At 39.1% G+C, this 24,065-nt stretch overlaps 1 long non-coding RNA gene across 4 annotated transcripts in view; it reads left to right on the top strand.

Moving 5' to 3' along the window:
• Nucleotides 1–24,065, top strand: part of LOC108384545 (uncharacterized) — a 758,195-nt gene that overhangs the window by 481,816 nt on the left and 252,314 nt on the right. The gene's annotated exons all lie outside the window — the stretch shown is intronic.

The following is a 24,065-nucleotide window of genomic DNA, read 5'->3' as shown; positions in this document are numbered from 1 at the left end:
GCACACCTGTGGGCAATACTTGGCTGTTGACTCTATATAAAGAGCTCCGCCCAGTGCTCTGGGCACGACACGGTGGCAGGGCTGCAAGGCTGCAGGAGAGCAGAGCAGAGGCTGGAGTGGTGGCAGTGCCGAGGACAGAGGCCCAGAGGACAGCTGTACCGACAGAGGGGCCCAGAGGCAGAGATTGGCTTGCTGCATACAGACTTGCTCTGAGTGAATGGAATTTAGTGACTGACCTGCCACCTGGAATAAAGTTGGGTGTAACCCTTTCACCTTGAGAATGTTTTGCTGCCATTTTCTTTGGTCGCATTGAATCCATAGCGAACTTGCCCAGGGCTGAAACCCATTGGCAAGACAGTCATACTGGCTGCATTTTAAGTGCTCATGGACACATGTTGGGCCAAGCAGCTGTAGACCTTTAATCCCTTCTCTCACCTAAATCTTCCAATGCTATAAATGAACTTGAGGCAACTGGAGGATACTTATGAAAGTGTTACAAATCACCTAGGCCTTTGCAAGCTCACCTGTAAGCTATTGGTAACAGAGCTATCAAACTAGCTCAGTCAGGTTTCTGAGACCTTTGAGGGAGGAGTAAGGGTCTTGAGATGGTGAAGTGACAGAAAACAAAAGCATTTAACTAAGACAGGTAGAAGGTCTCTCAGAGGTGTCCTATAAAATAAATGGGTGTCAATTTTGAAGCACTGATTGTAATCTTTTTATAGTGTGAAAATGGCTTTAAAGGTAAGTTTCAAACTTTAGGATAGGTTTTCCTTTTTGGTTGGTTGGTTGCTTTACCTTGTGTCCAAATATATGATCTTAGAAAAGTCAACCAATTACTGTTTACACTAAGGAAAATGCTCTAGTGTAAACTTAGTTACTCTCAAAGGTTAAGAATTCCTATTAGTCCAGTTAATCTGGCCTAAGGTTAAAGCACATCACCTCTCTCAACCACACACACACACCCGCACACATACATCTAAGAATGTGTGTAGCTTCAGAAAAAAAACTTCCCTCACAAAGGCCAGTGGAAGTGTTTGCATTATATTGTCTGCTACATCAGAGTTTAGCAGTCAGAAAGATTATTCCTTTGCCATCCAAAATTTTTAATTTCTGACAGGGGTGGAGGAGTGAGAAGTGGAAAAACAAGGACTCATACCTTCTTTCTCCACGACCAGTGAACTCCAGGGCAATGAGCCTGGCAAAGTTCAGCCCATATTCCCACTGTACTGCAAGAAACAGATGGGGTCTGCAATGGGGGGGGGGGGGGCAGGAGCCAGTGAGGGAGGGGGGTAATTCCAGGCTCCTACAGACACCTCCTGGCCTACCCTTCTTTCCCCTCCATTTTTATGCTCAGGGTTCACATCCTGTTAGTGATTATTTAACAGAGCTCTTATCTTAGGAATCTTATGACACATTCCAGGGAACACAGGCCTTTCATTTGTTTTGTTTTTTGTAAATTTGTAGACTAGCACTCAGAGTCTGATGTCTGCTGTCCTGTCCCATTCCCTCCACACCTACCCGCCATTCCCCGTTAACTCACCATTTTCTGATTTCCCTTTTGTTAAAGCTTAAGTTCACATTATGTTTAACATTAACATTTAGACAAAAACATTTCAGTTTCCTGACTGAGGTTTTCCTGGGTTTGAACACCAGTCATTTAAAACTTAGTCATCATTTATGGAGCACCTGCTTCGTGCTTGAGGTCTTCCTGGCTGCTTTAGTGTCAAACACAATTGATGACACTCAGGTGAGGGAAAGCAAACTAGAAAATGCTGGACTTTCTTCCACGCACAAACCATGGTGACATGAATACTTAAACAACTGAATATTCCTAAAAGACAAATTGGTAACAGAGTACACATAAATTTTTCCTTGTTCTCTAAAATTGCATTGGTGATCTGGTTATTTGAATTCTGATCCAATCACACACCAAGTGAATATTTTATGAGAACAGAGCCAAGAATGAATGGAAATCACAAAAATATCTTGCCAGCTCTTTGCCTTGGATTTTTGGCTGCTCCATCTTTTAGTGACTACTTGGGTCACTGAGATTCAATATTCAATATTACTCATAGAAAATATTTTTCCATAAATACCTAGAAACAACCTAGTTAGGGGAAAGTGGGACCCATTGAAAATGTAACATGAGCTGAATTTCACATTAAGTCAGTGTTTGGAGTGGGTCAGTTGAAAAGTGGGGGGAGGCTGGCTGGAGGCAAAGGAAGAAAAGGAGAGAAGAAAGAAGAAAGCCCTCCTAACTGGAGAAACCAACCGGAGAGAAGAAACCACCTCGGGGAGGGGCACACATTCAACTAACCAGCTTCTGTTCCTGTCATCTCTATCACCCATTTCTAAATCTGCCTCTCCAAAACCTCTGATGTGGTACTTCTGTGACAAGGTTATTTTTACCTTCTCATTTTCACCCTCTGTGAGGAGGTTATTTTACTTTGAGTGACTCATACAACAGCTGTCAGTGCTTTGAAAGGGACAGATGCCTCCATGACAGTTTAAGTGGCCACCTCTGGCAGTCCACAGTCCTTGCCTGACAAGAAAATATCACTGGTACCTAACAAGGCAACTAAATAGCAGTTGAATGAAAGTAAGAAGAATTGGAGAGTGTGAGGGATGGGATTCACTTGTAAGGTTTAAAGATAGAAAAGAAAGAGAATCTTTTGTAATGGAAAATAGACATGGAATGAATTTCATCATAATGGACTTGCTACTGAGAGGAGAATACAACTGAGGAGGAGGAAATGGTTTACTAGATAACTATGCTGGTGGGAATCAGCCCTGAAAGGAGCATTGATTCCAAAATAGGCAGCCTGGGTCCTAATGTGGCTCCTCTCCCAGCTGTGCGATCTCGGGAAAATCACTTAGCCCTCTGAGCTTCCATATCGTCCTTTACAAAACTATTGCAAATCCATCCCCTTGCTTGATACTTATAATAATTAGGAGAAATAGGCAGAAAATTGCAAATCTATCACCTCACTTGAAATTTAAAGCAATTAAAAGAAATGGGCAGGAAAGTTACTATTGTTACCAGTGCTATTAAACTCAGAGAGTTTAGGTGATTTTTTTCAGCCACAAAGCTAGTTAATGATAGGGTTGGAACTAGATTTCAGGTCTCCATTACCCTAGGTGTAGGCACTTGCCTATGCTTTCTGTATGGTCTTTCCCACAGTATCTAGAAACATGGGGAAGCTGCCTGAGGTCCTGTCACCCCAAACAATGTTTGAAAGGAGGATTCAGCTTCTCAGATTGGACTACACTTGTCTTTGGGCAACTCACAACTATCTTTGAGTCAGGAGCCTTCAGTAGAGGGCACAAGCACCCTGGGGGTGCACGCATAATGCAATGGGGTGCAGAGGGGATAGTAAGAGAAAATTTTGTACCTATTTTGTGTCTCTTTTATTTTTGTGTTTGGTAAGATACATATTAGCACAACGTATCAACATCAGTAGTACATGAATATAATTTGCAAACGGGGCTATATATTTTACTGATTAAGTCCATGATCAAAAATATTTGGAGATTGTGTTTCAGAAAACAGAGGAAAAGACTTAGAGGATGAAAGAAACCATATGGAGTTCCTGTTCTTGTCATCCCTTACGATGACGATGACTGCAGGAAAGTGGGGGTGTAGAAAGGAGCAGGTTCAGTCAGAATCTTGAAGAAAATCCAGAAAAGTAGACTAACAAATAGAACTGCTGTGGCCAAACTGGGGCAGCTGGTCACATGCTTCCCAGGAACACCAAAGTCTTTGTTTCTTTCTCACATACTGAAGCTCTTTGTCAATCATAATCAACAGCTCCATTCAGCTGTTCTTGCCACCACTTTTCTCCTGTCTTTCTAGTCTATTAGGCAATAAATATAAAATGAAACTTCACAAGCTTTTAAAAGATAAGGTTGAAAGGAAGAAAGGTATGTCCTGATCAATGAACCTATATGTCTTTCTAATAGGGAAAAAAAAGAAATTAAAGCTACCCAGAGAAAATAACTGGGGAATTTTGATACTATTCATATCTTGTGAAGTACTTGCCAACTGATTTTTAGTATTCTCCAAAGATCCTTGTGCCATACCGGGAAAGTTTATAAAATAGGGAAGGAGTGTGCTGAGGAGGAGGAAAATTATTGCCTTTCAAGTGTGAGCTCTGGAAAGATAGTGCACCCAGTTATTGAATTATTAATGTAGAAATTATAAAGGGATCATGTATAAAATTAAATAAATGAATACTCATAATGGCATGTAGGAGGTCACCTCTTAGTATCAATATTTCAGACTATTTCTAGGAAAGGGAAAGCTATAGAGGGAGTGACATGCTTCTTTTACATATAAAAATAATGTAGGACAAAAGGAGCCCCACTAAGGATCAAGGTCACAGTATGCCTGCACCCCTGAACTGCTTTCTTTCTTGTAATTATAGGTAGACATTAAAGGCACCAGATCGTTGTTTGGTATTTTATAACCAGCAGAGACACAGATGTTGTGCCATACAAACTGGGTGCGTATAGCACAGGACTGCCAGGAAGGAACCTGGAGGCTTCTGGGTCTGAGCGTTCTTCACTCACAGGGCATGGCGCTGCTTCTGAGCTGTCCTGGGAGGGCAAGGCCTGTGGTTGCCCTCTTGCTTCTGCTGGAAACGTCCTCAGGCAGCCTTCTTAATTTCATTTAATAGAGAAAAGTCATTATTGAGAAAATTCTGAGAAGTCATTTCTCATCTGTAGCATTTATTTATTCAGCAAATATTGTATTCACTATGTGCCAATACTACTCGAACTGCTAGAGATACTAAGATTAATAAAATACCACCTCTCAAAGGCTGCATAGTCTGATTCAAGAGATAAGACACATATAGTTAAATTATCAGTATAAAGCAGCATATAAGCCAAGTTGCAAATAAGTGGTCATTTCAATAAATACTATGTTCCGTGGAGGAAAAGAGAAAACTCTCCTTGCTTAGAACAAAAGTAATCATGGCTTCTCTCTGCTATCCTCTTCTACTTTCCTTTGTTCTGGCAGCCATCCGCAGCTCCATGGCCTGGATGCTATTGGCATAGAAATGAGAAGAGTGGGATAGTGGGGTATAACAAATGATGACTATTTTTGGATGTATCATTTAAATAAAAAGGTGGGTTTAGCAACTGTGCCTAACTAAGGAAAGACTAGTGCCATTTTCTTCCTTTCTGAATCAGTTACCCTATTGAGTATGGTTTAGGATTAACTGTTTAGAATAACTCTCTTCCATGTTCTTCTAGTAGACAGGTTTGAGAAAGTTAATTTTAATAATCACTATAGCAATCATATATTCTAACTAAAAATCACAATGCATGGTCCAATAATAATCACTTTTTCTGCTCTTTGACTTTGTCTATATGGACTTTTTCAAAAGTGTCAAGGTTTTATACTGAAAATAATTGGAAAAAAAACAAGAAATTCTGAACTTTACACTATCTGAAAATCTGAGACATGTGAGTGTTATTCCTCCTACTCACTGGATTTTTTAAATTGATGTAGCCTCAATCAGCTAAAATCTTGGGAACTTGAAAAGCAATGGGAACTAGCCAAGTGATGATTGTTATGTTATGTTTGGCTCTGATTCATATATTAATCAATTTTCATTGTACCCCCACGACTTTTTGCTGTATTAGATTGAATTTTTATTCCTTTTCATGTTTATCTTCATATTTTTAGCATACAAACTTAACTATAAAATTTAAACTTCCCTTGGAAGTTGCAACCCTTCAACAGACTCCAGAGCTCTAAAATAGTTGAATAGACATTTTCTGCTATTGAGATTGTTGTCTAGGGGGCAAACAAATTTGTGACACTTCTTATCTGCAATCTTCCCAGAACCCTCCTATTCCATTGCTTTTGCATATTTACTGTTGTTGATAGAAATCTGCTTTCCATCTAATTGTCAACTATTTTCTCTATGTGATAACTTGAAGTTTTTTTTTTATGCTTGATGTATGCATTATCAATTAAGTTTCTAGGTCTGGATTGACTAATGGGTTGATTTAGTTCACTATGTGTGTACTTTGAATCTGAAAAATCAAGTATTTCTTTAATTCTGGACAGTATATATATATTTTTGCCATTTCTCTTTTGACCATTGTTTCTCTTTTGTTCTCTTTTCTTGAGGCTCCTGTTGGACATATCCCCATAACTCATAACTTTTTTTTTTATACTTTAAAATTTACTTTTCTCTCTGAACTCTGTTCTGGACCAATTCCTTATAACTTATCTTTTAAGTTACTCTGTGCTCATTAAATAACAACTTCATTGTTCGACTTTTTTTGTTAAGTATTTTAGGGGACACACTGTTCTTCCTTTCTTTATCAGTTTGAGCATCCTCACTACACTAATTTTATTTTATTTATTTATTTATTTATTGAGGTATTATTGATATACACTCTTATGAAGTTTTCACATGAGAAAACAATGTGGTTACTACATTTACCCATATTATCAAGTCCCGATCCACACCCCATTGCAGTCACTGTCCATCAGTGTAGTAAGATGCCACAAATCCACTGTTTATCTTCTCTGTGTTACTGTTTTCCCCATGATCCCCCACACCATGTGTACTAAACATAATACCCCTCAGTTCCCTTCTCCCTCCCTCCCCACATGCCCTCCCATACCCCTCCCCTTTGGTAACCACTAGTTCCTTCTTGGAGTCTGTGAGTCTGCTGCTATTTTGTTCCTTCAGTTTTGCTTTATTGTTATATTCCACAAATGAGGGAAATCATTTGGCACTGTCTCTCTCTGCCTGGCTTATTTCACTGAGCATAATGTCCTCCAGCTCCATCCATGTTGTTGCAAATGGTAGGATTTGTTTCTTTCTTATGGCTGAATAGTATTCTATTGTGTATATGTACCATATCTTCTTTATCCATTCATCTACTGATGGACACTTAGGTTGCTTCCATATCTTGGCTATTATAAATAGTGCTGCAATAAACATAGGGGTGCATATGTCCTTTTGAATCTGAGAAATTGTATTCTTTGGGTAAATTCCAAGGAGTGGGATTCCGGGGTCAAATGGTATTTCTATTTTTAGTTTTTTGAGGAAACTCCATATTGCTTTCCACAATGGTTGAACTAGCTTACATTCCCATCAGCAGTGTAGGAGGGTTCCACTTTCTCCATATCCTTGCCAGCATTTGTTGTTCTTAGTCTTTTCTATGCTGGCCATCCTTACTGGTGTGAGGTGATATCACATTGTGGTTTTAATTTGCATTTCCCTGATGATTAGTGATGTGCAGCATCTTTTCATGTGTCTCTTGGCCATCTGAATTTCTTCTTTGCAGAATTGTCTGTTCATATCCTCGGCCCATTTTTTAATCAGGTTATTTTCTTTTTGGGTGTTGAGGTGTGTAAGTTCTTTATATATTTTGGATGTTAACCCCTTGTTGGATATGTCATTTACAAATATATTCTCCCATACTGTAGGATGCCTTTTTGTTCTGTTGATGGTATACTTTGCCATATAGAAACTTTTTAGTTTGATGTAGTCCCATGTGTTCATTTTTGCTTTCGTTTTCCTTGCTCAAAGAGATGCATTCAGGAAGAAGTTGTTCATGCCTATATTCAGGAGATGTTTGCCTATGTTGTCTTCTAAGAGTTTTATGGTTTCATGACTTACATTCAGGTCTTGGATCCATTTCAAGTTTACTTTTGTGTATGGGGTTAAACAATAATCCAGTTTCATTCTCTTGCATGTAGCTGTCCAGTTTTGCCAACACCAGTTGTTGAAGAGGCTGTCATTTCCCCACTGTATGTTCATGGCTCCTTTATCATATATTAATTGACCATATATGGTTGGGTTTATATCAGCGCTCTCTAGTCTGTTCCATTGGTCTGTGGGTCTGTTCTTGTGCCAGTACCAAATTGTTTTGATTACTGTGGCTTTGTAGTAGAGCTTCAAGTTGGGAAGCATAATCCCCCTAGCTTTACTCTTCCTTCTCAGGATTGCTTTGGCTACTCAGGGTCTTTTCTGGTTCCATATGAATTTTAGAATAATTTTCTCTAGTTCATTGAAGAATGCTGTTGGTATTTTGATAGGAATTGCATTGAATCTGCAGATTGCTTTAGGCAGGATGTCCATTTTGACAATATGAATTCTTCCTATCCATGAGCACGGGATGTGTTTCCATTTATTGGCATCTTCTTTAATTTCTCTCATGAGTATCTTGTAGTTTTTATGTTATAGGTCTTTCACTTCTTTGGTTAGGTTTATTCCTAGGTATTTTATTCTTTTTGATGCAACTGTGAATGGAATTGTTTTCCTGATTTCTCTTTCTACTAGTTCATCATTAGTATATAAGAATGCAACAGATTTCTGTGTATTAATTTTGTATCCCACAACTTTGCTGAATTCAGATATTAGATCTAGTAGTTTTGGAGTGGATTCTTTAGGGTTTTTTATGTACAATATCATGTCATCTGCAAACAGGAACAGTTTAACTTCTTCCTTGCCAATCTGGATGCCTTTTATTTCTTTGTGTTGTCTGATTGCCATGGCTAGGACCTCTGGTACTATGTTGAATAGAAGTGGGGAGAGGGGCATTCTTGTCTTGTTCCCAATTTTAAAGGAAAAGCTTTCAGCTTCTTGGTGTTAAGTATAATGTTGGCTGTGGGTTTGTCATATATGGCCTTTATCATGTTGAGGTACTTGCCCTCTATACCCATTTTCTTGAGCGTTTTTATCATGAATGGATGTTGAATTCTGTCAAATGCTTTTTCAGCATCTAAGGAAATGATCATGTGATTTTTGTCCTTCTTTTTGTTGATGTGGTAGATAATGTTGATGGATTTTTTGATGTTGTACCATCCTTGCATCCCTGGAATAAATACTACTTGATCATGATGGATGATCTTTTTGATATATTTTTGAATTTGGTTTGCTAATATTTTGTTGAGTATTTTTGCATCTATGTGCATCAGAGATATTGGCCTGTAATTTTCTTTTTTGGTGGGGTCTTTGCCTGGTTTTGGTATTAGGGTGATGTTGGCTTCATAGAATGAGTTTGGGAGTATTCCCTCCTCTTCTATTTTTTGGAAAACTTTAAGGAGGATGGGTATTAGGTCTTCACTAAATGTTTGATAAAATTCAGTGGTGAAGCCATCTGGTCCAGGCGTTTTGTTCTTAGGTAGTTTTTTTATTACCAATTCAATTTCATTGCTGGTAATTTGTCTATTCAGATTTTCTGTTTCTTTCTGTGTCAGCCTTGGAAGGTTGTATTTTTCTAGAAAGTTGTCCATTTCTTCTAGGTTATCCAGTTTGTTGGCATATAATTTTTTTTGGTATTCTCCAATAATTCTTTGTATTTCCGTGTTGTCCGCAGTGATTTTTCCTTTCTCATTTCTGATTTTGTTTATATGTATAGAGTCTCTTTTTTTCTTGGTAAGTCTGGCTAGGGGTTAATCTATTTTGTTTATTTTCTCAAAGAATCAGCTCTTGCTTTCATTGATTCTATTGTTTTATTCTTCTCAATTTTATTTATTTCTGCTTTAATCTTTATTATGTCCCTTCTTCTACTGACTTTGGGCCTCATTTGTTCTTCATTTTCTAATTTCATTGATTTTGAGTTTAGACTGTTCATATGGGATTGTGCTTCTTTCCTGAGGTGGGCCTGTATTGCAGTATACTTCCCTTTTAGCACAGCCTTCACTGCATCTCACAGATTTTTGTGGTGTTGAATTATTGTTGTCATTTGTCTCCATATATTGCTTGATCTCTATTTTTATTTGGTCATTGATCAATTGGTTATTTAGGAGCATGTTGTGTAGCCTTCATGTGTTTGTGGGATTTTTCATTTTCTTTGAGTAATTTATTTCTAGTTTCATACCTTTGTGATCTGAGACACTGTTTGGTAAAATTTCAATCTTTGTAAATTTACCAGGGCTCTTTTTTGGCCTAGTATATGATCTATTCTTGAAAATGTTCATGCACACTTGAGAAGAGTGTGTATTCTGCTGCTTTTGGGTGTAGAGTTCTGTAGATGTCTGTTAGGTCCATCTGTTCTTATGTGTTGTTCAGTGCCTCTGTCTCCTTACTCATTTTCTGTCTAGTTGATCTGTCCTTCAGAGTGAGTGGAGTGTGGAAGTCTCCTAAAATGAATGCATTGCATTGTATTTCCTCTTTTAAGTCTGTTAGTATATGTAGGTGCTCCTGTGTTGGGCACATAGATATTTATAATGGTTATATCTTCTTGTTGGATTGACCCCTTAATCATTATGTAGTGTCCTTGTCTTTTGTGACTCTCTTTGTTTTGATGTCTATTTTGTCTGATACAAGTACTGCAACTCCTGCTTTTTTCTCCCTATTAGTTGCATGAAATGTCTTTTTCTATCCCTTCACTTTTAGTCTGTGTATGTCTTTGGGTTTAACATGAGTCTCTTCTAGGCAGCGTATAGATGGATCTTGTTTTTTTATCCATTCAGTAACTCTATGTCTTTTAATTGGTGCACTCAGTCCATTTACATTTAGGGTGATTATCGATAGGTATGTACTTATTGCCATTACAGGCTTTAGATTCGTGGTTACCAAAAGTTCAAGGTTAGCTTCCTTACTATCTTAGAGTCTACCTTAACTCACTTAATATGCTATTACAAACACAATCTAAAGGTTATTTTTTTCTCCTCCTTTTTCTTCTTCCTCCATTCTTTATATATTAGGTATCATATTCTGTACTCTTTATCTATCCCTTGATTGACTTTGGGGATAGTTGATTTAATTTTGCATTTGCTTAGTAATTAACTGTTCTACTTTCTTTACTGTAGTTTTATTACCTCTGGTGACAGCTATTTAGCATTAGAAACACTTTCATCTAGAGAAGTCCCTCTAAATGCACTGTTGAGATGGTTTGTGGGAGGTAAATTCTCTCAGCTTTTGCTTATCTGGAAATTGTTTAATCCCTCCTTCAAATTTAAATGATAGTCTTGCCAGATAAAGTATTCTTGGTTTGAGGCCTTTTGGCTTCATTGCATTAAATACATCATGCCACTCCCTTCTGGCCTGTAGGGTTTCTACTGCAAAGTCTGATGATAGCTTGCTGGGTTTTCCTTTATATGTGATCTTATTTCTCTCTCTGGCTGCTTTTAAGAGTCTGTTCTTATCCTTGATCTTTGCCATTTTAATTATTATATGTCTTGGTGTTGTCTTCCTTGGGTCCCTTGTGTTGGGAGATCTGTGGCTCTCCATGGCCTGAGAGACTATCTCCTTCTCCAGATTGGGGAAGTTTCCAGCAACTACCTCCTCAAAGATACTTTCTACCCCTTTTTCTCTCTCTTGTTCTTCTGGTACCCCTATAATGCGAATATTGTTCCATTTGGATTGGTCACACAGTTGTCTCAATATTCTTTCATTCCTAGAAATCCTTTTTCCTCTCTGTGCCTCAGCTTCTTTGTATTCCTCTTCTCTAATTTCTATTTCATTTATCTTCTCCTCCACCGTATCCCATCTCCTTCTAATGCCCTCCATTGTGCTCTTCAATGATTGGATCTCTGACCAGAATTCATTCCTGAGTTCTTGAATATCTTTCTGTACCTCCATGAGCACGTTAATGATTTTTATTTTGAACTCCCTTTCAGGAAGAGTCATGAGGTCCATGTCATCTTTCTCAGTAGTTATATTAATTTTACTCTGAACCAGGTTCCTTTGGCATTTCATATTTGTATATGGCGCCCTCTAGTGTCCAGAAGCTCTACTCTCTGGAGCTATGCTCAGCCTCTGAAGCAGTGTCAGGGTGGCAGGGGAGTGGTATTGGTGCCTGGGGGGAAGAAAGAGCTGTTTCCCACTTCCTGGCTACTATGCCTGTCACCACTGCCTGAACCAGTGGGCCAAGCACACAGGTATAAGCCTCTATGTTTTGCGTTTGTAATTGCTGTAGACAGATCTTCCCTCTGGCTGACACTAATGCCAGGGTAGAGTTTGCTGCTTTGCGAGCCAAGTGGGGCTTGCCGGGCAAAACGCGCAGTAGACTGAGTATCTCGGAGGGGGTCCTTGGAGCTGTGTAGCCAGCCAGGGAGTTGGAGCACCTGGAAATCGTGAAAGCTCTTCAACCTGCTGGGCAGAGTGCACCTGGATAATTTTGTCTACCTGTCCTTTCTCCTGAGCAGTAAGCTCTGTGCAATCCTTGCCCCTTTAGCAGCCCTCTTGCTCTTAGGAAGTCTCTCAGACTGCCCGCCTTTCTTTTGTCTCAGAGCAGCTGGATATGGATCCTTGCTTTCCACAAACAGCTAGAATCTCAGTCTCTCCAGGTATTCTGCCTGTTTTAGCTTTCCAACTCCCTAATCATGAAAGTACCATGGAAGCACCATGAAATGTAGGTTGTGTTTCCAGAGCAGATCTCCCAAGTTAGGTGTTTAGCAGTCCCAGGCCTCCACCCCCTCCCTGCTCTGTTTCTCTTCCTCCCACCAGTAAGCTGGGGTGGGGGGAGGGCTTGGGTTCTGCCAGGCCACAGCTTTGGTAGTTACCCTGTTCCGTGAGTTTTATTCTTTTCTCCAGGTGTATGCAGTTTGGCACAGCCCTCTTTCCTGTTGCTCTTTCAGGATTAGTTGCATTAATTATATTTTCATATTACATGCAGTTTTAGGAGGAAGCCTCTATCTCACATCTCATGCTGCCATCTTTAATCTTCCCTCAGTACACTAATTTTAAACGAATGCTCATATTGCTGTCTAGTTTTTATCTCTAGGTAAACTCATTATTACTGCTTTTGTTGGCATTTGTATTCCTCTTAGGTGTTGATTTTTTACTGAAGGTTCATCGTGAGTAGTAGTATTTTTCTTCTTCTCTTTTGGTAGCCAGCTAGCACTGTTTCCCATTTCTGTGGTTGCTTCCACCCTTTTCCTCAAGACCTAGAATTTAGATTCAAGCCTCCTATTAGATAGTCAGGGCATCTATACCAGAAAATACTGAAAACATTATATATCCAATCCCCAACCTAGTAAACAGCTTGACTCCATTCCTGGCATTGAGGCTCTGTTTCTCCTCTTATGTCCTCATGCACATATTTTTTGAGAATCTGTAGCCCAAGATAATGGTAGCAAATAGTTTTATTTTAGTGTCTTTTATGGGTGAGGTCAATCTGTTTCAGCCTCTGATTTCAGAATGTAAGCCAGGCCCCAGTTTTATATTCTTCAGCCTTATATCAGAGAATTTTAGTTCCCATTATCCCCACAAGCATCAACATTCTCAGTGCCCTCCTCCAGTTTCCAGACCTACAGCGCTGAAGGTCCCAGCCCAAAGTCTCTCAACTTCAGCCTGACTTTTGGCTATATAAGGTATATTCCTCTTCTGATCTATGAAAATATGTCTTATTTTTGTCTTTTTTTCAAGTATTATTAAATCTATGTCTTATAAATATTTTTTTCTCTTTTTAAATGTATCATTTTATGTGTTTGGAAGATTTGGAGTATCTAAAATTGTGAATTTGAAAGTATCCTGACTTTAATGCTCTGTCTTAATTTATTGATTAATATCAAAGATAATAAAGTAAATATTAAAGCAAAAGAGAAAAGGGGAAGTTCATGCGAGTGATGTAAAGCCCGATACCTCGGTTATTTTAATTCTATCTCTACTCTTTCATAATAGCTGAGGCAGAAAAGAAGTACACAGCATTCTTTACATTAATTGTAGAGTTATATAATTCATGTTTCATACTAAATGTCCAGAGGAGCCCCATGACATATATGGAGTCCATGTTAACTGGTTCCCCCTCAGGGAAACATTCACTTTGGTACAAGGTATTTTTTTATATTGCAGATGCTTTTTAATCCTTATACTGTAGTTATGGATTTTTATTTCTAAGTCCATCCTGTTACAAATTTTATAAACAGTAAGGAAATGGATGAGTAAATTCTTTAGGTACTGGCAGGCTGTTTTCTCAATGTAAAAGATGTTCAATAGTCAGATTTTTTTCTCTTCTTCTAAACTCAATGGAAAGCTAGTACTGCACATTTCCTGCTTAGTATAAAAATGAGGTTTTACTTTTTCAAGCAATATATGAATGGGACTTAAGAAAACCAAATGATAAAAACCTCACAGATTGAAAAGTAAGTCTCTCTAATCCCAGACAGCTTATTCCTCTCTTTGAGGCCACATTTTTTTCCACATAAATAAGTATATGGCTATTTAGAGATTTTTTTTCAATATCAACATATATAGATTGACCTTCTTTTTAATAGCTATAGAGAATTCTGTTTTAACAGTGCACTATAATTTATTCTATCCCATATTTATAGGAATTTATAATCTATTTCTAGACTTCTATAAACCATTATGCAGTACATTCCTTATAGATAAAACTGTGCTCATAGATGCAACTTTATTGAGAAATGCTGAGCCAAATTGCCCTCCATTGAGGATATATTGAAATAAATCTCTAAAAACAAATGCCCTGTTCTCCTAAACTGAAAACACTTACAATTTAGCACTGTAGCTTTAATCTACAAACAATTCCACAGCCACTCTCTTCAACTTTGTAGCCAACCATATTGGGCAATTTATAATGCATAGCTAAATATTTTACAAATAACTTACTTTATTAAAAAATAAAGTACTTTTCAAACATACACATTTAAATTAAAGATTTTTTTTGAAAATGATCAAAATTAAGATTAATCCTCAAAAATATATTTCCCCCATAGTATGGTGCTTGGCCAAATCCCTGGTCTCATTATCAATTTTTATGTTTATGTATTTTAGAACTTCCAATATATTCTCCAGACTAGAAGAGTGACTTAACAAAAAATGTTTTCCCTTATTGAGAGGCTCAAAATGGTTGTATTACGCACAGCCCTCTTGGGGGGATCCCTTCCCCACACAATTCGTGCCGCCCTGGCCTCGGCTGTTTTCATGGAGGGTGAGCACTGACCTCAAGCCTATGCCAGGGAGCCAGTGGCCTGTGAAAACTGCAGAACCAGCATTTCCCCCAACAGCATTGTCCAGTCAGGTCCTCACTCAGGAAGCTCAAATGCAGGACTCTCAAAGGGAGTCATGAAGAGTGCTAGGATCTCTAGAAAATGAGAGAATGGTAAGCCTCCAAGCACCGGAGGAGGGAACAACACTATTTGCTGCTGAAGTGGCGTCTAGGTCATAGAGTTGTTGGGGTTATGATACCTTCTGAATAACTCTTCAGTTCCTGTGGCCTAGCTGGGTAGCTTGAGGCTATGTCCTCTTCTCCCTTAATGCTCTCAATAAATCAAGTGACTTAAGCATAACTTAGGTTCCTTTCAACCTGAGAAACTGACTCAGTTCCCTTAGCAGATAGTAAGACAGGAACATATTTAGTCACTCAACAAGTAAGTTCCCAGGACCTGCAAGGTGTTGGGGACCATCAGTGACCAACTTGGACCAGGTCCCTGTTATCCTGGAACTTACAGTCTTGTGAAAAAAGGCAGAAAAAAGTGAATAAGAAAGATAGCAGAGAGTGCTAAGTGCTCTACAAAGAAGTAGAAGGTGGTGATAGGACCATAGCTGGGTGACAGTTTGCAACTGGGGATCAGGCAAATCTCTATGCAGAGGTAATACCTCAGCTGAGACCCCAGTGACATGAGCAGTCCATTTGAGTAGTAAGAGAGGCTGGCTGACAGAAAAGCTCTAAGGTGGTAATGTGTATACTGGAGAGACAGAAAGTGTGGTGGGGGTGACAGGAAGTTGGAATGGCAAACTGGACTAGATCATATAGGTTTTTGCATGCCTCAGTAAGAATATTCTCACTTGATGAGAAGCTGTGTGATGATAATAAACAGGAGCTGATGTGGCATGATTTATGTTTTTAAAAGCTCAGTAAGGTGAGAGGTGTTGATGGTGAAAGCAGATAGATCAGTTAAGAAACTACCACAGCAGTCTGGCGCAGAATGATGGCATCTTAGGGTAAAGTCGTTTCAGTATAGGTGGAGAAATGTTTAGGGTCTGGGATATATTTCATAGGGAGAATCCTTAAGACATGTTGATGGATTTAGCTGGGGTCAGGGGTTGAAGTGATGAGTCATAAATGAAAAATAATGATAGGAAAATACATATTACGCTCTAAATATTTCTGGGTACTTTAAACCAAAGAATATCATTTTTCTTTTCATTGAATCATGAAGTCCCATTGAGAAACAGGTGGCAGAGGCATTGAAACCACTGTAAAATAATATTCTTCAGTCTTGGCTTTCTCAGTCACCAAAGAAAGATTCAGTTATGTTTGAGCATGTTTTAGTTTAGAAAACACTTTATCATGTGTCAGGTATCTGGAAATTTCTGTTCCATATACCTTATATCCTGCTGACTCTAAAATTATACAGACAGTAGCAGTGGAGGCAGATGGTTCGTTCCTGAAGGCCTAGGAGAAATCTAGGGGTATTTCCAAAGTTAATATGAGTTCCTAAAACAGCCTCTAATTCCCCACTATCTGCCCTAATTGTGTGTGGGCTCTTCTCCCACATCTTTTGAGAATTACATGACAACAAGGCCGAAGTGCATTTTGTTCACCACGCTTATATTTATTTGGAGGTGGAGAATCAGTGAGTGAATGAATGAATCCTGAGTACCTGGCTGGCCCTTGGTCAGCTTTTCCCTTGAACAACCTGTGTTCCCTAACCTCGCCCTGTCTTCTTGGTTACTCTAAGATTGGCTTTTGGCCCCAAATAACTTTTCAGAGCTTTGGTTGTAGATCTGGGTTTCTGCATATTTCAGCCTAATCTGAGTCTCCCCTTTATTAAACTACTCTTTCTTTTTTTTGCCTGCATGAACATCCACATAGTATGTTTGTGAAAGTATTATTTTAAAACAGGAGAAAGTTTGCTCTCAGAAATTTTTCAAGGTAGGCACTCTAAATTCTATTATCATTAATATATTGGGATGGAGGAATGTACTGCTCTACCTCTAATCCTCTACAAGGCTCTACAAAGCCTTCTTTCAGTTTCAGAGATGATCTGAAGTCATTATGTTCTATTTGGGGACCCAAATATCACATTTAAAATTGTTCCTCACAGAGCAATTCAGAGAAGAGCACAATGTAACATTTAAGTACTAAATATTGACTATTTCTATAATGAAAAAGTACAGAGAGTTCCCTTTATGTTTATCCTTTTATTGCAAATTGCCCCAACCTGGTCAGAAAATTCTCTCTGTGGTGGCAGGATATCTGCCAATAAATGAGTCTGTTGAAAGGGCCACACCAAATCCAGAATTGTGGGCCAACCCTGACCACAGCCAAGTGTTGTGAAGAGGGCTGATGGCTGCATGGTCACCACCCAGGCCAGAGAGGAAGGCAGGGTGAGGTGTTGTTAATGGAAAAATCCAAATTTCGTTTCTTCCAAAGATGATGAGGAAAACCATACTGGAGATTTCCTTCGTTAAGTTTTGAAAGGCAACTTTCATTTTCAGAATGGAAATACTCACTAGGCTTTTACATCTTTGTGTCTTTTTAAATATTTATTTCTGTACAATAAATGCCTTTTCAAAAGCTCATGTGTCTGCTTAATACTAATTATTTGTTTCTGTTATTTTGCGTGAGGGATATAGTCACTGTACTAGTTTCCTAAAGCTGCCATAACAGCATACCATACACCAAGTGACTTAAATAACAGAAATGTGTTGTCTTACAGTTCTGGAGGCTGGAAGTCCAGTATCAGGGCGTATCAGCAGGGCTGGTTCCTTCTGAGGCTCTGAGGGAAAATCTGTCCCATGCTCTGGCCCACCTTCTGCTGGCTTGCTGGCAGTCTCTGGCATTGCGTGGATGGTAGAGTGTCTCTGTCTTCATCTTCACATGGTATTTCCCAGTGGGCCTGTCTCTGTGTCCAAATTCCACCTATTTGAAAGGACACCAGTCATATTGGATTAAGACCCACCCTAATGACCTCATCTTAACTAGTGACATATGCAAAGATCCTATTTCCAAATAAGACCACATTCAGAGGTAGTGGGGGTTAAGACTTCAACATAATAAATTTATGGAGACATAATTCAACCTATGACAGACAACAAATACAGCTCTGAACCATTCTGAAGGGCTGGGTCTATGTTTTATGACCTCTGGGATCATGCGTAGGGGACTTGAACTTAGTAAGCATTCAGTAAGATATGGTGGAATGCCTCAGAATTGTGGTTTAAAATCCCTTCCACAGACCTCTGTAACATAGAGCCAAAAAGTACTAGGAGGAGCAGTACTCTGAGGGAGTATTATCACAACTAAATTTGCTCTCATGAAGCCAAGGCCTTGTATTTGCACAATTCTTGATTGATTCTAAAGTTCTCAGTTTCCAAGTAAGTCTTCATTTTCTAAAGGAAATAAAGTAGGACCAAACAACTCCAAAGAGAAATGTAGGAAACACAGGACAAAGGAGGCCATTATCTGCTGGGGAAATCTTTTGGAGATTATGAGGGCCTAAGATATCTCTACTGCCTACCAGCTTTAACCTGATATGAACAGATACAAGAAATTGATACTCAGATGAATTAAAAGAAAAATTTAAACAAAAAAGAAAAGCCAAACAAAGTTAGCTTTGTTAATGGGCAAACCCTCAATGAACACTAGGGATGTCTAAGAAGAGTCAGGTGGAAATGGTACCTCGTGTTCTAGTCCAGGTGATTTCTTGTCAGGTCTCTTCCCACCTTGGGGGGGCTGGTGCTCCTGAATAGACTCTCGTCACGATGGGATCGCAGTCTCAGTTCTGCCAGGTCAGCAACAGAAAGAAGAGGAATGAAAGCTTGGCCCCTGGGCCACACTGTGATTTTCATGGGCTCTAGGTGCTTTTGTCTTTATGGGTCCCTTCCTCCAAAAAAAAGGAAAAAGTCAAAAATTATATTTTATGACAGTGCTGGTATAAAGCTTAATATATTAATAGTACATATCAAAACATTATTTTTACCTACATGGTCATTTTTTTTTCTTCTGATTCCAGAAGCAATTAAAACATTTTTGTGGGCCCCTAACAGCATTTTGAACCTTAAGCACTGTACCCACTGTGCCCAATGGGTAAGTAACGTTGCCTGGCCAGGCTAGACCTGCTTCTGGAAGGTAGGCCTTACACCTCAATCCAGGTGTATGATTTATATAGTGGCAGAAAAGAGAAGAATGTCCATGGATTCTCATAAGCTTATCCATGGAGTAGGCAGTGAAGATAGGGGTGCAGCCTGTGTCCTACTTAGGAGGCCAGGTAACCCCTCTTATGAGCGAGTGAACTCTCCCCATTTCCATCAGGGTAGGAGACAGGCTGCGGTCCCCTCCGCTTCCGTGGGCTTCAGCCTCCATCCTCCTTCCTCCTGTTCTGCTCTCTTCACTCTTAGTCTCTCCAAATACAAGTCGAACAAAGAGGCAGCAGAAGCAGCCTGGGCAGGTCAGGTGGGTTTCAAGAGCAGGGGAGGTGGGAATGGGAGGGTTTCGGGGGAGATGCTCCTGGCGTCCTTCAAAAGACAGTGACTGTGGAGGATGCAAAGGGAAAGGGAAGAAAAAAATTACAAATGTGTTGTTCAAGAGGTTTAAGCCTATGTTTTCATCCAGGAATTTTATGGTTTCAGATCTTATATTTAGGTCTGTAATCAATTTTTAGTTTATTTTTGTGTCTGGAGTAAGGGAGCAATCCAGTTTCGGTCCTTTTCATGTAGCAGTTTTCTCAATGCCATTTATTGAAATGACTGTCCTTTCCCCATTGTATATTGCCTCATTTGTCATTTAAGTGACATAGAGAACAGACTGGTGGTTTCCATAGGAGTATGACGGGATGGGTGAAATAGGTAAAAGGAGAAAAATTAGTGTGAATGTTTGATATCTTGATGGGTGATGGTTACATGACTGTATACACATGTCAAAATTCATTGAGCTATACACTAAGATTTGTGCATTTATTGTATGTACCTCAATATTAAAAGAAAAGGAGGGATTAACATCAATTTTTTTAGGAAGTGAAAGGGAAGATGAGTCACATTTTGACAGGGCTTTAATATGTTCCAAGATGGTTTGCCACACATTTTACAGTCATTATCACGTTTAGTTCTAAGAACAATACCATTCTGCCTGGAGGCATCCTCCTCGCTTACAGATGTAGAAAAGGGGGCTGATGAGCAGCAGAGTCTAGATAGGGGGCTCAGCTTTTCAAACGCTCATGGCTAAATGTGGGATTTTACTCTGTCCCGATTTAAGCTGCCAGTTCAGTTCAAGAAAATTTATAGTGGAGGCAGGAAAGTGTGAGGAGAAGGAGAAATTTAAAATTAATAAATAAATTCCCATGCACAAGAGCTGTGTCCCTGCAGACTGACTCTTAGAAGCTTTGACTACCCCTCTCTGTCTCTCTGCAAGTTCACTTTCTCCACAATCCAATAGCCTTTGTGACACTGATGTCTAGCTAAATTCAGTGTCACCTGTCAATCCAGTGATTATCATAAACCTTCCTGTGCTAGCTAGCTGAATTTAGGAAAAGCCCTGGTTTTCCACCCTTGGACCACAATGCTTTTTAAATTGTGTGTTTATTTTAAATACCTTTGCATCAGAAAATCTGCTCTGATACTTAACATATCTTTTCAGTAATAAACATATTGCCTGGCTTTGTGAATTCAGTTAGGGACTCCTGAGTGTGTCATTGCCTTGTTAGAAAAAATGCAAAACAAAACAAAAACACCTGACAAGCGCTCTTTCCTCCAAGATGCTATTTGTCTGTTATTTAGACCTCGGAAAACCAAGTGCTAGACAGGCCCCTCTTGATACCATGATTAATTGGTTACTAAGCACAGAATTACTGCATTTAATTTGGTCAATTTCTTTATTTGGTTTTCTTTATAAATGGGTTTGCTATTTTTAAAGAATTCCTTTGAAGCTCTTTTTCTTCTTTTTAAAAACACCAATTAAATGATTCACCCCTGTGTAAAATGCAGGTGGCAGGTGCCCTGCCTTAATCATAAAACACAATATACTTATTCTGTTTAAGGGGTGAAAATAACCTTACGTGCTTTGTAAGGTTTCTCAATTTCTTAAACGTGAGACACTTTATGATGTTCATATGCTTGCGAGCATAGATCTCAACAGGAAAGAATTTTAATGTTAATCTGTGAAATAGTACCAGGATGTGAAAAATAGCATGCAGAAGAGAGAGGATTATCCCAGTACCATACAACTGTGTTCTCTTCATTCTGACCTTCAGGGTGAGCCCCATCTCCTCTCCCACTTCTCTATACAGAGCATATCATTATTCTGTACACTTAAACTAATGCAGCGCTTCATATCAATTTTATCTCAGTAAAACTAGAATTTTTTTTTCTAAACAAAAGCAATGGGAGGCTCTTTTGTTACAGTATTTGGTCTTTTGTCCTTGGCTCCTGAAGTAACTTCAGAGTTTAAAGGTGAAATGAATATCTTATTATTCATAACAAGCCCCCTTCAACCGCATTTGAATTTGTGTTAATGAGGTGATTTTTGGCAAGCTCCTCAGGAAGGGGGCTGGTTGCCAGGGGAGCCAACCACCATCAGAGGTCTGGACCTCTCAGTCTCACTCCTCTACTTCCACGGGGGGAAGAGAGGTTGAGGGTTGGATCAGTCAAACAATGGCCAATTATTTCATCAATAATGCCTATGTAATGAAGCCTCAAAAACCAGAAGGATAGGCCTGGGAGAGCTTCTGGGTTAGTGAATATCTGGAGGTGCCGGGACAGTGGCAAACTCAGAGAGGACGTGAAGCCCCACACTGCTTCCCACACACCTTGCCCTGTGCAGCTCTCCTATCTGGCTGTTCCAGAGTTATTTTATAATCATATTATATATATATATATGATATAAATATAACTAGGTACTTAAATCTATAAATATTCTCAATTACTCCCTGCATCTAACTTTGGTTTTCATTTATTGACTAGCCCTGGTCATTCCTGGGACTTAAGGCCACATTGAACCAGAGCTGATCGCCCAAGCCTCCGTGGGGTCAAATACTTCCATTATAACTAAAGATAAATGTTTTGAAACAGTATTAGAGGATATATACTTAGCTAGTATGTTCATCCTATTTAAAGTCATAACTCAACCTATGTTGGTTTGACTTTTGCATACTGTCCTGACTCCTCCCCTTCACCCCATACAATATGTGGTAAAACCTCTTTTAATTAAGGTGAGTTAAAATTGTGTGCTGAGGATTTCATGAGTTCTCACTTGAAGTCATTGAGAATCCATTTCATTTCTTCAACCTCAGACTTTTAGTTCAGGTCAAATTTGTATGCATCCACTTTAAGGCCGTTGACTGCTTGCTTATACTAGCACAAAGGATAAGTTAGTGACCCTTCCACACTTGATCTGCAGAAAGTCAGAGATGCATACTGGATTTTGCACCACTGCTCACTTTCTTGAGCACACTTGCTTCCTCTCCATACCATCCTCCTTAGCTCAGCTGCCTTCAGGCTTCCTTGCTCATGTGAATAGAAGAATGTGTTGTTCAAGAATTGGGGTCTAGGAATCACTTAGTGCCAACATCTTTGTGGATCACAAAGGTGAACCACTTTAACCAATACCTTCAAACTCTTCAGTTCTTTTTTCCTCATCCTTTTTAGAATGAACCCCTAATCAGGTAACTATTGTTGTAGGAATATAGATTTCTTGAAAATGTTTTATGTTTTGAATATAGATGAACATTTATGGAGAAACTCTGTTTTTAAAATCAGGCAAACCTGAAAGACCTGCGAGGAACCACCTGTGCTACCTGAATCCCAGTTTGGAACTAAAGAAGAGAGATTTGCCTGTAGCAAAAGAAAGATTGAATTTTCCTAAGGACAATGATTTTTATCAAAAGCAGACCCTGTGGAAAATGATGGGAAATGTAGGCACTTTTAAGTGATTTTCACTTAAGCCTAATCTTTTCATTTAGTTGTTTGGACATGGGTGCTTAGATTATTTTCATGACTAAATAGCCATTTAAACACTCTAAGTTGATTCTCTTCAGAATTTATTTACTTAACCTGTTTACATGTGGTAAATCATTATTTCATTGTGTTCTTTTGGTTTTTGACTAGGGCTACTTTGTCTTTTAATGACATAAAACAAGTGGCTTGAAAAGAACAGCATAAATGAGGACTCCCTTCACTGGATATATGGGGTGGTGGTGTGAGTTTAAATGTGAGATTCTCTATCAGAGTCAAAGTTTGAGAACATTTTTGCTAACTGGACACCATGATAGGATGGCTCCTCAGCTATGATCCACTCTACCCAGAGAGGATTGAAGCTTAGTTAACAAGAATCAAACTAATGAAAAACAGGATTTTGGTGTTGCTGGACTATGTAGAAAAATGTGAAGTCTAACAAAAATATTTCTTCTGCCAAGACAGCATTGAAGAACTTTATTTTCCATCTGCTTATTTATTTTGCTCAGTGTGAAATGAAAGCAAAGTTTTAAAAGTTTTTCTCCACTGCAAAATATATTTCACAAATTCCCTATGTAGAATATAGAACAATTAAGAACTATGTGGCTGTGCTTATCTCGGCTTAGACCAACAACTTCATTGCTTTGTGTCAAGATTTGCATGAGAATCAGGCTCTTCTGATCAGTCAACTGCTGAGTGACTGGATGTGGGAAAGTTGGGGTTCCTATGGCCAGGATCCTCACTGAACTGAAACCACCTGATGATGTAACTGGCCTGTTGCTAGGCTGCCACTTCCACACCTTTAGGCAATAAGCTATTATTGCGCTATATAGAGAGCTCGCCCCAGTGGTCTGGGCGGAGGCAGAGATGCTAGTGCTCGACTTACCGCCGGAGAACAAGCCAGGTAATAAACCCTTTTACCCCAAAGAACGTTTTGCTGTCAATTTCTTTGGTCACATTGAATCCGTAGTGAACTTGTCTGGGGCTGAAACCCATTGGCAAGACACTGGACATTTTAATAAATAGTAAATATTCAAGCCATCCTAAGATATTCTTTATAATTATAAACACGGGAAACTTTGTGAGATGCAAGTGGGTATTAAACAGTCCTGGGAAGCAAGGCCTGAGCAGCTGGTGTGTTTTGAAATTGGGAGATCTTGGGAAAATTAAATCACCAATAGGTCATCACCATTTGTTTCAAAGGCTTGACATTTCTTAATATTTCTTCAG

The sequence above is a fragment of the Manis javanica genome, chromosome 1, assembly GCF_040802235.1.
Source record: "Manis javanica isolate MJ-LG chromosome 1, MJ_LKY, whole genome shotgun sequence".
In the NCBI taxonomy this organism is placed as follows: domain Eukaryota; kingdom Metazoa; phylum Chordata; class Mammalia; order Pholidota; family Manidae; genus Manis; species Manis javanica.
This window is presented reverse-complemented; position numbering and strand designations above follow the sequence as displayed.